This window comes from Symphalangus syndactylus, chromosome X (genome assembly GCF_028878055.3).
Source record: "Symphalangus syndactylus isolate Jambi chromosome X, NHGRI_mSymSyn1-v2.1_pri, whole genome shotgun sequence".
Lineage (NCBI taxonomy): Eukaryota > Metazoa > Chordata > Mammalia > Primates > Hylobatidae > Symphalangus > Symphalangus syndactylus.
Window position 1 is genome coordinate 101,572,164 of NC_072447.2, and position 18,574 is coordinate 101,590,737.

An 18,574-nucleotide genomic window follows, 5' to 3' on the forward strand; every position below is an offset into this window, starting at 1 on the left:
CTTTATATCTTCCCTATTTTTTGTTTGTGATGAATATTTCTTTATATCTTCCCTGTTAGAAGCTGTCAGAGGTATTCAAAAAAAGCAGTATTTTTCCTTGGAACTAACTATTCTGGGACAGTGTAAGCCAATGGGAAATTTTGACTTAATGAATTTCCCATTATAAACTTTCGGTATTAAATCTGTTGATATGTGCAAAAAATTTGTAATATTTACATATGTTTGATGGGGAAAACAGGGTTGATTTCTTTTTACCTAAACCAAGCATTCTAAATAAATAAATACCAGTAGAAATGAAGAGTATAAATAGAAAACAATAGGAAGACTTAATAAGAAGACTTAATTGAGTTAATTCATCTTTTTTTCTGGTTCTGTCATTCCTTTTCTCTTTAGTTGTAAGATTATACATTGACTAGCTAGCAGTGATGCCTTCAGGCTAGACATTAGTATATGTTTTTGGTAGGTTCTTATATAATCTGCCAACTATTACTCTTGCAGAGGTTATTTATTATTATTTTTTGTAACAGTTTGAGAGTATATTATTTGAAGCTAGACTATCTGAGTTTCAATCCTGGCTGCCATGCCACCAGGGGCAGATGGTGTCTTAACCTCTCTAAATCTCAGTTTCATCTGTCATTATAATAATATTTTTTTAACATGGAGGTTAGTATGATTAAATAGAATGATGTACATGAAAACCAGTGCCATTAATCACTGCTTAGAATTTGTCGTGATGATTATATTGTAAGAGACCAAGTTGAAGTTCTTCTTGATCTATAAATATATTTCTAATGTTTCTTATATGAATTTGTTGAACATGAAAGAGATTTCTTTTCATGGCTAATGGCTGTGCTTTGAAAATTTTCATATTAAATGTAGAACTATAATCCTCTTTCTGTGTAGATTGGGAAGCTAGTACTTTATTTTCTTTCTCTCAGGCTTCTGATTTATGTTTTCATTGAGTGAATATCAGACCACTGCTAATGTCATAAAATAAAATCCAGAAAATAGATGAGTCACTCAATTGAAAATAAAATCTTATCAGAAATCCTTTGACTGTGTTACATTTTAAGATAATGAATGCTTGGTTTTTGAGTTTTACTATCATACCAACTTTTCCCATGTGTGCATGTGTGTATGCATGTGTATGCATGTCAGAAAAACTGAAATACTATTTCTGCTCAATTCTATTTTGTGAAGTCAATCCAACTTTTATAGTCCCATAAATATCAAATAAATGAAATAATTATTGTCATAAAGTGGAGAAACTATTGCTTCTTCTTATCTTGTTTATTTTGTTTGCTACTTAAATTGACATTGAGGCAAATTTTAAGTGAGTTTATGTTATGAAACCCTGCTAAAATTTAGAACTCACTATAGTTTTTTAAAATATGCAAAAATCCATTTTAAGTAGGTATAAAATCCATTGAAGATACTTTTATTTTTTAAGCAACCTTGGAGTGTAGATTTTAAAGAATACTTGTCTAGCAATATACATAGCTTAAAATATGTAGGCATGAATACCGATAGTTGAAAATCAACTTATTTAACCATTTGAAAATGAGATTTATTTTGTTTTATCCAGTGAAAAATACAAAACCAAGTAGACATTGTTTTTTGGTTAAAAAGGTCACAAATTTATTACTGTATATGTTACTGGGATTAGAAGTGTTTTCCCTATTGGTAGTTTACCAAGTGAGTGAATACCTTTCTGTGAATGTGAACAAGCTTCACCAATTTTAGCAGTTCAATTTTAGAGAACCTGTGATGAGTTATTTTGCACAAAAGGCTTTATCTTTCAAACTCCTTTGCTATCTTTGCTTGACAGAGAGGATTTGATGACTTTTTCAAAACTCCCCTTTACTGCTTCACCTGAGTAATGTTTTAGTTGCCGTGTAATAAAAATGGAGCTGAGAATTGAAAGGCCAAAGCAGAGGGAGTTTTATAGCTTGAGATCTTTTAAGTTCCATGGATTTATTTTGTATTTATATCCTGGGGGGGATGTACATTCTGATATTGCTCAGTTTTTGTCTGTTGGGGAAGTCAGTTGTCCAAAATAGCACTTTATTTTTTAATATAAAAGGAGTAATTATTTGCCTTCTATGAAGGATAATTTTAATGGTACATTGCAGAGATTTAGTTGGAGGGAAATTATAGGCATTATTTTAATATTTATAAAGTATTTTGAGAGCCATGCATGAAGGCTGCATGTAAACACACTACCAATAAAATAACACCACTAATACAATTGTGATATTAAAAAAAGAAAAAAATATGTACTTATACCATCTAGTGAGCAGAGACTTTCTTTCCCTAATTTGCATTTAGAAAGCTCTAAATTAAAATGCTAAAAGGAAGACAAACAATTTCAGCCCATGCTGCTGGTTTTGTAAATACAACTTGCTTACTTGATATAATTTTAAATGAATACTCTTGACATTAAGACATCATGCTTTCTGATCATGTATTGGTAAGCCACAGAATAATAGAAATAAGCTTGAAATGGGCATAGTTTTTACCATAGTGTAACATTAATTGCATGCTTTTATATCTTCAAATTAATTTTTGACATCTCTATACAGAAATAGACTTGTACAAAGAAAAATGAGTAACTTGCTTATCTACAAGAGTGTCATTTTACTTGTGAACCATTGTAACAGGTTTTTTGTTTGAGCATACAACAAACAAAATATGTAATGTTGTTTTATCGTCCAAAAATACATTGCTGTATAATAAGAAATTGTAATTTTGCAATAAAAGAAAAATCCACCAAACTGGTATATATGTGATTTCTTTTTGGTCAAACCCTGTAAGTGACAAATTTGACATTTAATGCTATATTGTAAACTATCAAGTATCTTTTTTTCTTGCTCTTTAACGTAGCTATTTCTCACGTTTTCTCTTCTTCAACTTCTTTCATGCCTCACCTCTAAATCCCCAAAGTACACACCACACAAACACTTAGAGAAACGTAAACATGCACATGTTTGATGACCTACCTCATAATTCGTTAACAAATCTAGAAGCACTCCATCAAGAGCCCCTTCATATTCCCTTGCAAAATCTATCAAATTGTCCTGTATCTTTATTGATATTATTTCCTGTTACCGTGGACAGAAAGAGTCCCTGTACCTATGGAAGAGCAATCTGTCCACTTGTGCCCTGGTTCCCATTCTTCAGTGATTTAGCTCCTTTCTCCATGCCGTATTTATTTTCTCCTTCTCAACTGGATCATTTTCAGCAGCATACTAACATGCTCTAGTGTCTCTTCTCTTGATAGAAAGAACCACTCTTGACCTCATAGCTCACTCCAACTATTCCCTATCTCTCTGCTTCTCAGAGAGCAAAGCCCCTTGAAAAATTTCTCTATTATTCTATTAGTCACTGTCTTACATTGTCATCTCACTCTCGGTCCCTTCCGATTGAACTTTCATGTTCATCATTCCACAGAGTCTACTCTTCTTAAGAACTCCAGTGACCTTCCATGTTTGTGGCTCAATTATTATTTTAACCTCTCAGCAGCATTTTATATATTTGACCATTCCCTCTTTCTTAGAGGAAACTATGATATTGGTTCTCGTGACTTCACACTCTCCTGGGTGTCCTCCTTCACTAGCCCACTCTTTCTCAATTTGCTTTGTTCACTGCTTTAATTGGTTTTCACATATGTTTTGGAGATGGAGCCAATAATACTTGCTGATGAATTGGATTTGTGCGATAAAAGACAAAAAGGAAGCAAGAAAGACTCCTAATTATTTGGCCTAAGCAACTAGTTGATGGTACCATTTATTGAGAAAGGAAAAACTTGGGTGGTGTCAGAGTCAGGGGTCAAGAATAGAGAGTTATGCCTTGGCCATGTTACATTTGAGATATTTTGTCTAGACTGAAATCATGTTGGAAATGTTGTTTGGTAAGTAGTAAGTAGTTAGAGTTTGAGTCTAGAATTCCAGGGATTAGTTATAGCTAAAGGTATCAATTTGAGATCATTAGCACACCGATGGTATTCACATAATATATCTGGTTGAAATCACTTTGTGAAAGAGTATACGTGGAGAAGAGACGAAAGTACAGGATAGAAGCCCTGATGCATTCTATCAATTACAGGCTTAAGAAGGGAGGAAGATCCAGCAAAGCAAATTGAGGAAAGTATGACCAAAGAAAGTAGAACAGTATGAGTCATAGAACCAAAATAAGAAAATGTTCTCAGAAAGAGAGTACAATCAAATGAATCAAATGCTACTGAGAGTTTGAACTAGATGCCATGTTGGTGTGAGTTGAAGAATACAGTTGGAGGTGAGTGAGTATAAGCAGTTTGGCTAGACAATTCTTGAAAAGCTTGGTTCTGGAGGAGCATGGAGAAGGTGGTATGTGGGAAGGGTATGGTATTAGGGTATTTTAGGATTTTTTTTTTTTTTTTTTTTTTTTTTTTTTTTTTTTTGAGACAGAGTCTCTATAGGCCAGGCTGGATGGAGTGCAGTGGTGCAATCTTGGCTTACTGCAACCTCCACCTCCCGGATTGAAGTGATTGTCGTGCCTCAGCCTCCTGAGTAGCTGGGACTACTACAGGTGCACACCCCCATTCCTGGTTAAATTTTGTATTTTTTGGAAGAGACAGGGTTTTGTCATGTTGGCCAAGTGGTCTCGAACTCCTGACCTCAGGTGATCTGCCTGCTTCGGCCTCCCAAAGTATTGGGATTACAGGCATGAGCCACCGTGCCCAGCCTATTTTATGTGTTTTTTTTTTTTTAAATGGGAAACATGGAAGCATCTCTGAATGCTGATGAGAATAGTAGTGTTGGAAAGAAAAAGTTGAAGATGTAGGAGAGAGAGAAAATAAAAAGTGAAAGAAAGAAAAGGGAGGAGTCCTAGATCTACATGTGGAAGAACTTACCTTTGATAGGAAGATCCTTTTCTCCTTTGTAATGGGAAAGATGAAGATGGTATAAATGCAAGTTTATTTGCTGGTGGCATGATTATGGGTGGGGTGGTGCCATTTGATAGTTTCTATTTTCTCATTAGTTAGGCAGCAATGTCATCACCTAACAGTTTAGCAACAGTGTGGGATGGATTGATGTGAAGTGAATCATTTGAAAAAATGTGAAGTAATTATCGGTATAGTATTGCTGTCATTGCTGGATAATAGAAAGTGTTCCCTTGAAATTGATTATTATTAGTTTAGAGTGATATTACTCTTCCCAATTATGCTATTTTCTAAGAATGCCATACAAATGCAGGCCTGCAAAAACATATAGAAGCATTAAGGGGAAGGTGCATTAGATAATGATTACTAATGTCAAGGAATACATCTTGGGCCATGGAATTTAAACTAGACAGGGAGGCAAGTGAGGACAGGAGAGGAATGATGGATGGTGGGTCAAAGGGCTGGTGGCTTCATTGACATTTAATAATTGGTTCAGCAGGGTTACTTGATCGACTAAATTGGACCTATAGAAAAAAAGATCATCAGTTATGGTGATTGAATTGAGATTTGGGAGGTTGTGTTACTTTTGGTGGTCAGAGTGTGATGATCACAGGATTGAATGGCAGAGGCTGAATTCAGGAAAAGATGGAGAAGTTAAACTGAGAGACTAGAATAGGTCTGATGCAGATGATGAAGTCACTGAAAACAACAGAAGATAGAGTGAACAAAAAGACTGAGTCAGTTGCCACAGTCTTTAGTAAATGACGGGGGAGTGACTAGGAGATCTGAAGATTAAATGGAAAAGATGGAGTAGCTGGATTATGCTACCTAATAGTTATTTCTGTCAACAGGATCATATGAAGATGAAATATTGGCAAACCAATTACTTTATAAACCGATGACTGAATGAAAATCACTTCATGCATTGTTAGAGATAGCCCAATGAAAATGGATTCCATTGTGTTTATCTAGTTCAGATAGTACATTTAATGAGAACAGTTTAAGTGGAATGACATTTATGGTGGCTAGCCATGATTATAATGAATTTTTGAAGCGTAGTCAGGCATATATAGTACCCTTTATCTATAAATTCATGTTTTAAAATAAATATATATATAATTATAATCTGTGTTAAAATAAACCCTTCAGTTATACAAGTTAAAACAGCTTAAGGGATAAAATAGGCTTTTTTTTGCTGTGTTCATAGTAACACTATATAAAGGATTTACTTGAAACATTTCAGTTTGCTCAAGTTAGCCAAGTATATACTTTGGCAGGTGACAAGGCTCAATAGGAGTCCTTGTGTTTTAAGTCTTGGTTCTCTGTGACCGTGTGACCTCAGTTCCATAAACCAAAAAATCAAATGGTTGTATTAGGTACTTTTAAGGGATCCGCTGACTTTGTTGTATGATTCTAACAAAAAGAAATGTGAAATATTTGTGTGGAAATTGTATCTTAGCTTTAATCATTGACATCATAATATTATATGGTATATGTCTCTGTACCCCCCTTGATATAAGATTCTAAGCTATTGGTGATGGTGTGATTTAATACTTCCGGTTTTCCTTTTATTCTGTAATATAATTTAAATAGGTATTAAATAGGTATTCAAATGATTTCCTTTCAAGCAAGACCAGGAAAACAGCATAATATAGTACACTGAGAAACACCAAGAAAAGACTAGTTATACATTACCTTGTATTTGTAAATAATTTCAAACCTACAGAAATTGCAAGATTAAGAATACTATAAAGAACACTTGTATATATCCTTTACCCTGCTCAACTGTTAAGCTCCTTTTGCTTCTTCTCTCTTTCCCTCTTCCTTAACCCTCCTCCCTCTCTTTTCCTGCCTTCTTTCCTTCCAATCTCCATCTCCATCTCTATTTCTTCTTCAGCCTCATTTAATCTGGAACATTTCCACAGCCACTCTTTGTCTTTTATGACATCAACAATTTGAAAAATATAAATCTCCTTTTTAGAAACATAGTATTCCTTATGATTAGATTCAGGATATGTGTTCTTAGCCAGAATTCAGCATAGGTGCTATTATATGAGGTATCACACCTGGAGGTACTCACTATCTGTCCACCTCTCATTGGAGAAGTCAATTTTCGATTAAGGTATTATGGAATTTCTCTAGTGTCTAATTAACTCTTTTTTTCCCTGGATTTAATAAGCAGTTCTGTAGGAAGACACTTTAAGACCATGCAGATATCTTGCTCCTCATCAAAATGTTCCCCTAGGTTATCTAACATTTATCATAATGGTTGTAAAATGATACTTTGCCAATTACAGTACTCCTTCCACATATAGCGGTTGGCACTCAGCATTCTACTGTAAGCAAGACCTCTCCTTTCTCATCTATCATTTTTACTTATTGAAAGAGTTGTTATTAGTATGAACTTATAAATTCCCATTTTTCAATGGTTTATAGTTCATTACTGCAATGCATTACTTGGTGCTAAATTTTTCCCAGATTTAGCCAGTGAGAGCTCCCTCAAGCTGTTCTTGTGAAATGCCTACATTTTTTCTTTTTTTTAGCACTACCTTACTTTTTGACATACAAAGACATTTTAGTTTCATCTTGTAGCTACTCTCACACAGTCTTCTTTTTTAGTGGGAAATTGTACCTGGATGCTAGCTGTGTGCTCATTGCTACTGGAATGCAAGGAAAGGCAAGTTACTTTTAAGTTATTAACAGACAACAAACATTAAAAATGTAATTAGGGCATGACTTTTTAGCCATATCATAGGATTGTACTTTTACATGTGTCTCATTGGTTTGATGCAGGTGAGTGGTAATTTTGAGCCCATATATAGTAGCCTAATTATAATTAATAATTTTAATTTTTAAAAGTAATAATGTGTGAGGTGAAGGAGTAGCAAATACTTTCCCTAACATAAGAAAAATACCATTGATTGATCTAACGGCCATATATTCATACTCTAGTTGAGTTGCCTCAGTGACTCACTTAATAAAATAAGAAATTAAAATATCAAATAGAATTAGACAAGAGATTTTAAGGAGAAAACAGAATCTGTTTCTACCTCAGAAAGTTAGTTAAACAGTAGCTTCAATAATCTGCTATGGAATACTACAGGTGGAGAAAACAATTCTTGATATTTGTTTATATTTTCAACTTTAAAAATCAGATTATGGGGTTTCATAGAGTTTACTTAAGGTGTGGTAGTTCTTTGATGGTTTTAAATATATCTCTTTATTGTAGTTGGGACATAATATTGATGAAACTAATTTCTGCATGTTCAATGAATTGAATAATTCAAAATTCAATTCAGAACTCATACACTCAGTGTTCTCCTTTATTTTCTGATATCACTCATGTTTATTTTAATTCCTTTTCTCTTCCTAAGCATCTAAATTTTTCCCTTCATTCTTATATTACTTTATAAGTGATCTTATTACAAATAAGCATACACTGAGTCATTGCAACAGAAAAGTGCTTCACATACTGAGTTGCTTTCTGTTGCACTTGATATATTAATTGTGCACTTACTATATATGCAAGCACTGTTCAGGCAGCTCTATTTCTTTAAAAGTTACTTAAATTACTGGTGCTTCCAATGAAGCTGGTGGCAGGGTCCATTCCCTGTCTCCAAACTATTAGACCAGCTTGCCAGATGTATTACTCATTAGGTTGCTAAGGCGTAAAGTCAGAATTTCAGATTTATAACATGGTGACATTTGATGTTTTTCTTTTGTTTATTATCAGTGCTGTATCTGATGGTGGAAACAACTATACTTTTAAATCTTCTGTGTCAAAATATATGCTTCCTAAAATTTCATATTTTTAACCATTAAATTTTCTCTAAAGTAGATCTTAGAATTAATGGTATACCTTTCCCCCCTTTATCATGACAGTGATGATCAAATCCCTGTTTTGTGAAATATTTTCTTGACATATTTGAACTGGGTAGTTTTTTTAAATGAGTGTTGTTTTTTGAGTCATCTTTTCCTTTTGTTGCCTTTTGCTTTATGAATAATCATGTATTCTCACTTGGTTCATTAAGTAGTAGTAGCATAATGATGAGAGTATATTAAAAGAATTTATTTTAGATTGACCCAATCTACATGAGACATCAACAACACACAAATAATAGAACCACGGTTTGTTTTTTTTTTTTTCCCTCCTCTGGTAAGAAACTACTCTTACTACTAACATTGATACTAGAGTCATCCTTGGATTTTATTCAAATGTGTCAGTTTTGGAAACCATACAGAGATGTTCGCTTTAGCTTAAGGGAACAGAAGAACTTCGTTATGCTCTTTGAGTGTTACATTAAACTAGATCATTGCCTGAGGAGCCTATTTAATATGTCCATCTGATTTATGATTTTTTTGTAGTCCTTTTTCCTTTGATTTGTCTTAACTTTGGAAAAGTTGGCATTTATTTCTATTTTATTTTTTACACGCTCTCAATGAATATCTGTACATTCATTACTTTCAGTAATATTGCTTGCTGAATTTAAATTATTTGGAATATTGTGTTTTGAGTTTGCAGTCATGGAGTGAAGGTGGTAACATGGTTTCTAGGTTTACAGAATGATTTTTTTAAAAGTATCACTTTCTGTAAATACCTTAGATACCATATAGAATTTAGCTTTTGGTCTTATATAATAGTTAGAACAACATGAATGTAAATAAGTTTTTATTCTCGTTATTATTGATTCAAAGAGACTTTAAATTTCTACAGCAAATCACATTTTATCCCTTTCTGGACATCTACTATCATTAAGGTGATATCAAAGACTGAATAAAATATTTAAGTCATTAAGATTTTAATTCTTAATTATGCAATCTCCCTTGCCAGGGCTGTTAACTTTTATAATACAGGGAGGGTAGAAATTCAGCAGAGACATTTATTTATTTTCTTTTATGAACAAGGCTGTATAATTTGCATTTTTTCCAGGTGGTTTGGGGAATATTTAAATAGATCACACAGCTGCTGGCTTGGTGGGTTTGGGGAGTGTGTTTAGCAGATGCTTCCAGAATCTGGAATTTGAAGTATTGTTAATTTTATCTAGAGATGCAGATATCTATTCTCTGGTTTAATTTGTCAGGGGATGACTACTTCTTTGATGTCTTAGTGATATATAACTGTCTTGCTTTGTTTTTTTTTTTCTTTTTTTTTTTAATTGGCCACTCACCTCAAGCAATTTTAACAGCTCAGAGAATATATTTACTATAGCCTTTAATAATTAGATGGCTATTCCTATTAAATAGCTGAATGTATTTTTAAGGATAATATGGGGTTCTTTAATTAGCTTGATAGTCTACCTATAAGAAGGAAAATGAAAACTGCAGCCAGCTGCATTTCCACAGCTCATTTCTGTGTAAGAAGCACGTATCTGGGCTAAAGAAGTATCACTTTCTTCATTTAATCTGAGATGAGACAACATGTGAAGAACTTGGAGCAATCTGATTTTTTGAAAATCTTTTCTCTCATTAGCTGCTTTGCTCAAAATTAAGAGCTGTCAAACAACAGGAATTTGGGATGCTCATGATTGTGTTTATAGGCCTTCAATATAGTATTTACTGAATGTAAGTGCTTGTTAAAGCCAATTTATCTGTTAATTCAAACAATTTATTGAACACCTATTATACAAAAGATACTTTGCTAAGTATTTTTGAGGACTATAGATGACTAAGCTAGACTTGGACCCTTACATGTAGGAGCTTTAATGTTTAAGATGTGTACAACTATACCAAACATGAAAGTCCTAAAAGTGAAATAGAGATGAAGTGATACTGATTTGCAAGGAATGAGGGCAGGGAAGACAAGGAGAGACATGGGCGTCATCATGGAAGCAGAGGTAATTGAGCTGTGCCTTTACAGCTGAGTAGATTTGGACGTTTAATACTATGTTTGAGGGTCGGGGAAAGATATTTTCAGCAGAATAAATTGTATATTGAAAACCCTAGTGCTTCTAATGTCATATTCCCAGGCAATAGTAGGTATATAACATGTGAGTAGACTACAAGGTTCGTGTTGGAGATGGGGGAAGCAGGGGTACCTTTAGGGGAAATGGCAGAAAATGGTGTTAAAAAGGCAAGTTTGAGCTGGATTATGAGGTCCCTTAAATGCTAGTCTAAGAAATTCAGATTTTAATTGTTAAGAAATTTGGAAGCATTGAGGGATCTTAGAAGCCAGACAGGAGCAGAGCTGTATTTAAAGAAGTCAAATGGAAGAGTATAAGATGAGAGGGCCTGAGAGTCTGAATATGAATAGGCATAATGCCTTTGGGAATGAAGATGAGAAGAATAAGAGCACAAATGCTGAGTTAGAATCTCTAGGAGTAGGGAATTTACTATTGTTGTGCAATAGGATATAGGGAAGTGTTAAATATGACTTTATATTAAACATGCTTATTATTTCTTGTACATTTATCTGGGGGACTATTTTAGGGCCTAGCATGAGCGTTGATATCCTTCAGAGGAGATTTACGTTTGCTTTTGCTGGGTTGCAAAACCAACCTAGACTGATGTTGATATTTTTGGCTTCAGGTTTTCTTTTTTTAAAAGACTCTTGAGGAGCTATGAATTCAGGCTGCATGAAGGCTGGCTTTGGACTAGGAAATTATCAGAGAAGATTTTTACTTTCTCCATCCAGCACCAAGGTTTGATATGGGCAATTTTCTTTTCAGGCCCCATGGGAGATGAGCAAGTTTATTTCTAATTTACTGTTAAACTGAGGTGTGATCCTCTGGGGTTTGTAGGACCATTACCTATTACTCTTTCCACTTTGATTAGGCCCTAGGCTTGGTTTCTATTCCCCTATACTTGAGGCCTTGACAACTGATGCTCAAGTTCATCTGGGTTCAGAATATTCACTCAAGGTCAAAGCTGACTCCACTGATTTTTATCTCTCTAAGTTTATCTTTCACTTAGTTTTTGGCCTCCAGGTATTCCTTACTTTCTTGCCAGGTTATCTATACATTTTAAATTATTTTTTTAAATATCATGTTTAGTTCTTTTCACAGGTAGTTGATATCAGGGTACATATTCTATCATATTTTCAGAAGCAGAAATTAAGGTGACCCCTTCTTACATGGACATGTGACATCTCAGAATGACTTTATTCTTATGTTACAGTTTCCTAAACATGAGATATTGGTACTAGAATACAGAAATTATGGTACCTGGCCTTTTCTGATGTGACTTAGTTTTTTATTAATACTCATTTTTAGAATAGGGAAAGACACTATTATAACTACCTATTGAAGAATCAGAGTGATTCAGGAGGTGATTTCATGGGCAAGAACTATGTTCTGTCGATAGTTCAAGTTTCCAGTCCCTCTTTCACACAATTCTTCCCTTCTCCGTTCACAAAAGAAATAAAAGAGAAAAGTCTAAGAAAAAAATCAATACAGTCTACACAGATCGTTATCTTATTAATGGACCCTTAGTAATGAATGTACATGTGCTTTGTGTGGATATATGTGATTTTTGATTTTTCAGTTCAGGACTAGAGGGCATTGAATGAAAGCTGCCTGCATGCAGTCACTTCAGGCTCTAGGATCACCCACATTGGCTCTGCTTATCATATAGAGTGACTTGACATTGTAGGGTTTTGCCATAGGAAAATCTGTCTTAGTTTTTATCTGCCGCCAGCAATGGGTTTTACCAGGGAAACACATATGCCAGCTGTTAAGTTTCATGGTAGTGATGGAAATTGAAAACATAATCATAGATTAGCCATTTTTAAGTGTAATATGCACCAATGAATGACTGTGGCATCTTAAATGCATTTTGTTTATAGATACAGAGGTTGAAGGTCAATAACTGGAAAGGCTGGCTTTTAATTTGTTAGATTAGGATACAATTTAATTTCTAACATGTATAATTTAAGAATTTTTACAGGTTGGCAATATAGTTCTTTCATTGAATTCAATAAGCTTTATTTTCATTGTCTACTATGTATCAAATTGGTACTACTTTCCAGTGATATAACAATGATCAAGATATTGCTGATGGCTTTGAGTGACACACTTAATGGAGGAGCCAGATATCTAAACTAATGATAGTGCAGTATATTAAGTGCTACATCCAAGATAGGGAGAAAACCCTGTAGAGGCCCAGAGGAGGGAATAATTAATTCTGCTTGGAAGAGTTCAGGAAGGCATCTCAAAGGAGATGGCATTTTAGCCCAGCCAAATGTGTTCAGGTTGAGAAGGAATGGAATATAAAAAACATTCAACAAAGGTATTCCGCAAAGGTATACAGGCTTGGGATGTCCTGATTTTGTCTAATAGTGAGTAATCTGGTTTGGGTAGAGCATTGAGACACCTGGGTGCTATTAAGTTAATTTGGAGCCAGATTTTAAAAGGTACTAAATTCCCTACTTATTACTTAAGCTTTACATATACATAGGGAGAAAAAATAAGGATAAGTAATAATATCTTAACATTTTAAAAAGATAACCCCAGTAATGAATGTGTAGAAGAAATTGGAGTAAAGGGGAGAAAAAAATGCAAAACAAAACAAAAATCAGAGTGACTACTGTAATTTCATAGCTCTTCTATACACCTTAATACATTGTTATAGCTATTCATTTGTCCATCTGAAAGCAAAGACTGTGCTTTAATCTTTTCTTTCTTTTTAATTTTATTTATTTATTTATTTGTTTGTTTATTTTAGCAACAGGGTCTTACTCTGTCACCCAGGCCACCATACCTGGCTAGTTTAATTTTTTTTTTCCCTTTCGTAAACATGAGGTCTTATTCTGTTGTCTGGGCTCAAAGGATCCTCCCGCCTCGGCCTCCCAAAGTGCTGGGATTACAGGTGTGAACCACCACACCTGGCATTTAATCATTTTTGCATTTACATTGCTTGTATATGATCATGCATGTTATAACTGTAGAATAAGTGAATTAATGAATGAAAGATCTAAGCAATAATTATTGAGGGCTCTAAACAGGGCAGTAGAAATTTAGGCAGAATTTTGCAGGTGGAGGGCAGGCCTAGGGAGAGAAGATTCAAAAATGGCTTGAACGTTTCTTATTTCTATGCTATATATTTTGTTATGATGCCTTTCACTGGAGTAGGGAACAGACACAACACTTCTCAGGTAACTGAGAATGAGTTCATGTTGGAGCATATTTATTTGGAGGTCCTGTGGAAGAGATAAGAGTTGGATTTATGGGTCTGCAACCCAGAGAAAAAACCTGGGCTGAAGATACAGATGCAAGAAACATAAACACATAGATTAATGATTGAAGTCAGGGTAGTGGATTGCACAGGGCAAAAATATAAAGTAAAAAGACTAGAGTGTGGGGACTTTGGGGTCACTAATATATAAGGAGTAGGTAGAAGTAGAGAATACAATATGGAAAACAGACTAGTCAGAAGCATAGGATTGTTTATCAGAGAAGTCTGGTCTTTGAAGTCATTGAGAAGAAAGTTTCAAGAAAAAAACTATTAGTAATTTAATAAATTCAGTAGTTTCCTTTATCGATGTATATACATATGGGTATATATGTAACATACTTAGATTAATACAGAGTTGAATGATAGCAAGGTCACTCCTATCTGTTGTTATCAAATTTCAGATCTTAAACCAGTAGGACAATTTCTAGGAAGAACACTTCATGATTCATTTCTCAACTAAGAGAATAGTGCTCTTATTTTTCTAGTGATCAGCTTGAAGTAGTTTTTTTCATTATGTGTGTTTATGCATTGCAGTTTCATTGATTACATGCTTTAAAAGGTTTTAATGTGGCCAAGTATTGAGGATGTAGCTGTAAAAGCCTTTATGTGGTGGTAAACTCCAGCATTTAATAACTGCTAAAAATGCAACATCTTCTCTCTTATTGTATTTGACATGTTTTTTGTTATTATTTTGATACTCTTTATTTTGCCAAGAGGTAACTCATTCCCAAAGGTATTTTATGCCAGGGAAATTTCATTCCACTTTGTATAGTAGGCTAGGTTTTATATTAACCTTTGAGTGTGCATTTTTACTGTGGATTATACATTACTGGAATTACTTAAGCAAAATTCATACTGAGATTCTTTATTTTAAAACTGATAATGACCATATGTATTAAAGGGCTAGCTTAGAAAACTGCCAGCAAATAATCATCTTTGCCTTTGGGAAATAGTGAAGTCATTGTATCATGCTTGAATTACCATAGACTATATCAGCAGATACGCTCATTGATTCATTTCTGTTCTTTTTGTTAAACCAAATTTTTCTTTCATCGTTTTTAGTAACGTAAATTTCTATGTCTGGTATGCTTACCTGTAATTTGACAGAACCCCATTTCTTTGTATATCTCACTCTATTAGACTACGTATAGTGCAGTGTTTGTAGAGGGGGCCATTAACTAGGAATTGGCATTTACAAAGGTGCCTATTAAGTGCCAGTCACTCTGCTTTGTTTTAAACATAGTTCACTTAAAGAAATGATAGGCAAATATACTAATGGAGGGAATTTGTTGTAGTGGAATGAATATGCATTGAAAGCATATTCATTTGATCCAGGTTTGAATCCCAGATCTAATAGTCATTTGGTGGGCGAAGTCACTTCACAGGTCTGAGCCGAAGCTTTTGTATGGTAAAAATGGGATCCTATCTTGAAGAGTTATTATGATAATTAAATTGTTGAGAGATATAATCTAAGATATCATTAAATAGAAGATATATAATAACATCATTGATAATTACTATTAGAAAGGAAATTAGACATTTGCTTTGCTTTGAGTGCTGTTACTAAATGATGAGTCATATGTGGCAAAAGGAGACATGGAATGTACAGGCAATCGCCTTTTAAATAAAACCTGAAACAAAAATTAATTGAAATGTTAATTTGGCAGTTATGTTGGATTATATATGTTTCTTAAGGCTAGTGACTTGTTTCCTGGAATTCTTTCACTTCATAGGGTAACACCTTGCCCCCTACCAGGAACTTAACTATTTCTTTAATTTTATTACATTGAAGCTGTTTGAGGAAGCATGCTTTTTTCACTAAAAGGACCCAGCAAATTTCATTCTTTTATTGGAATATTTTCTCTTAATATGACTACAAATGCAGTTAGTAAGTTGGAAAAGCCACCTGTTTTTGTATTGGCAGGCCACCTAACTGGTCCATCTGTACTTGGTGTGCAGGGAAGCTTGAATAACTACCATTAGGCCTGCACAGTGTCAGATTTCACATACTCATGACACAGTAGGTAATTGGGTGACAGCCAGTTTATTTCAATCAGCTAATGTTATAGATAAATACTTCATATTTTAGGTTAGCCCTGATATCACAGAATGGAATAATGTTCTAATCCTTATTAGCAGTTTGTTATGCTGCCACTTTTTGTATGCCAATAAAAATGGCATAGGCTGCTGCTTCTGTGGCATTTCCCCTTGAACATGCCATTTTATTCATTTGTTGACTCAGATAGATGGAGTTGTCATGTTTCTTTGTTGGAAATGTTGACAGAACCTTGTGGGCTGTGCTTGTATAAACGTTTGGTTCTCTAAACAATTTTCAATTTAGCTCTGTTGGTACTGCTACATGCTACTTTTCTCTTTCTGTCACATTGAGAAATTCTATTTTGTTGTCAGTAAAAAAAAAAAAAAAAAAAAAAAAAAAGGATGTGGTACTTGCTTACTGTCTATGTAGACTTTATTTTGCTAGTTAATTTCATTAAAGAGCGCTTCCAGGAAGCTTTGGGCCATTGTATCACCTTGTCTCATTCCATTATATGTATTGATGCAACATGGATCGTTGAACAGTATAATCTCTTTTGCACAGTTCCTATTGATTTTATCCAGTAAATCATTGTCTGCTGGGTTTATTCTGAAATCATTTTGTGCATAAAAACTATTCTTGAATTTGACAATCAGGTGCCTTCTTGTAATAGATAAACTTACACAAAACTGGAATCCAGTCACTTTGTTTTTGTCTCCTTCACACTATATAGTTATCTTTCCTACTAAACTGATCAAGTGAGTGATCTCTATTCAGCAAGTGTTTCTATTCCCTTTCTTATTTCTTGTAATATGACTTCTCTTATCATTGCTCTTTTGAAATTGCTCTATATGATATGAAATGGCCTATTTTCTTCTGGTCTTTTTTTTTTTTTTTTAAGGATTTAGACTATGCTTGACCTTCCTGCTACTTTTGACACTGTTGATTACGTTCTCTTATCGAAACATTTTCCTTTCTCACTTCTGGGACAATGAACTCCCCTGTTTCTCATACCTTTTTATTGTTCTTTTTGTCCTCTTAATTGGCTGTTCTGTCTTCTCTGGGCTCAACACTTCAGGCATCCTCACTACTTAGGATTTAGTTACACCTTGAAGACAGAAGATCATCACTTTCACATTTATATTCCTGTACCCTCATTTTTCCACTCTAAAGTTTCACATATTTTATTCTCATAATATTTCCTGAGCATCATTTTCCACATACCATGGGAGGAGGGATTGATGTAGGAGATAAAGTTGTACCGTGAATGTTCTCTTCCCTGCAAGTTTATAACTTAGATAAGTCAATAAGATGCATACATGAAAATTAAGTAGGGCAGCATGTGGAAAATACCTTTTCAGTGCTAAAGGTAGATGAAGAATCTAGTGGTAATTAGAGAAGATTTCATAGAGAAAGTGACATTTGACCTCGGTCTTAATGGATAGATAAAGGCTTGACAGCAAAAATGTGAAGGGAGATGAACCGAAAATATTTTACAGTCATTCAGGAGTCCTGTCATACTTTTGCTGTCTTAGCTACTCTTAAAATTAGAAACTGTAATCTCTCCTAATCTTTATTAGGCACACAGAATAACAGTATACACAATAGCTCATGTCATATCCATAAGATGTTAAAAATGTGTATATTTTGGAGGCAGGACTTCAAGGATGATGCTACCTAGAAGTAACTTTTATTTTCTGTACTCATTTATACCTATTACATCTTATGTGCTTCAGTTTTCTTTAAATAGTGCACTTGGTATCAGATATAATCTCTGCCTTTTTGAATGTCTTATCAGATTCAGTTCCACGAAATCTAAGTGGAAAGCTAGATATATAGTTGACCCTTGAGTAACATGGGGATTAGGGGTGCCGACCGCCCGCCATGCAGTTGAAAACTCGAGAATAACTTTTGATTCCCAAAAAACTTTACTAATAGTCTACTATTGACCAAAAGCCTTACGTCTAACATAAACAGTGGATTAACACATGTTTTTGTACTTTATATTGTATTTTACCTTTGTTACATACTGTATTCTTACAATAAAGTAGGACAGAGATGAAAACGTTGTGAAGAAAATTTTAAGACAGAGAAAATACATTTACTGTTCATTAAGTGGAAGTGGATCACCATAAAAGTCTTCATTCTTGTCATCTTCATGTTGAGTAGGCTGAGAAGGAAGGGGAAGAGGAGAGATTGGTCTTGCTATCTAGGGTGGCAGAAGAGGAAGAAAATTTATATAAGTGGACCTTTGGCTGTTCAAACCTATGATGTTCAAGGGTCAGCTGTATTCTGCCCTTTTTCATTCTTCTTCATGGATTGTCACACCCAACTCTGGAGTCTATGTTTTCTAACTGATATTTTAGTAAAATTTTCCAGTAAGAAACAGGAATTTATTGTATCTTATAAGCCAGTTTGAATTTTTAATTTGATTTTATTACAACACTTCT

General features: G+C 34.2%; 1 protein-coding gene and 1 pseudogene across 3 annotated transcripts in view; both read left to right on the plus strand.

Moving 5' to 3' along the window:
* DIAPH2 (diaphanous related formin 2) overlaps positions 1-18,574 on the plus strand; it is a 953,710-nt gene that overhangs the window by 356,516 nt on the left and 578,620 nt on the right. The window lies entirely within an intron of this gene.
* On the plus strand, positions 2,749-3,653 carry LOC129476471 (uncharacterized; annotated as a pseudogene).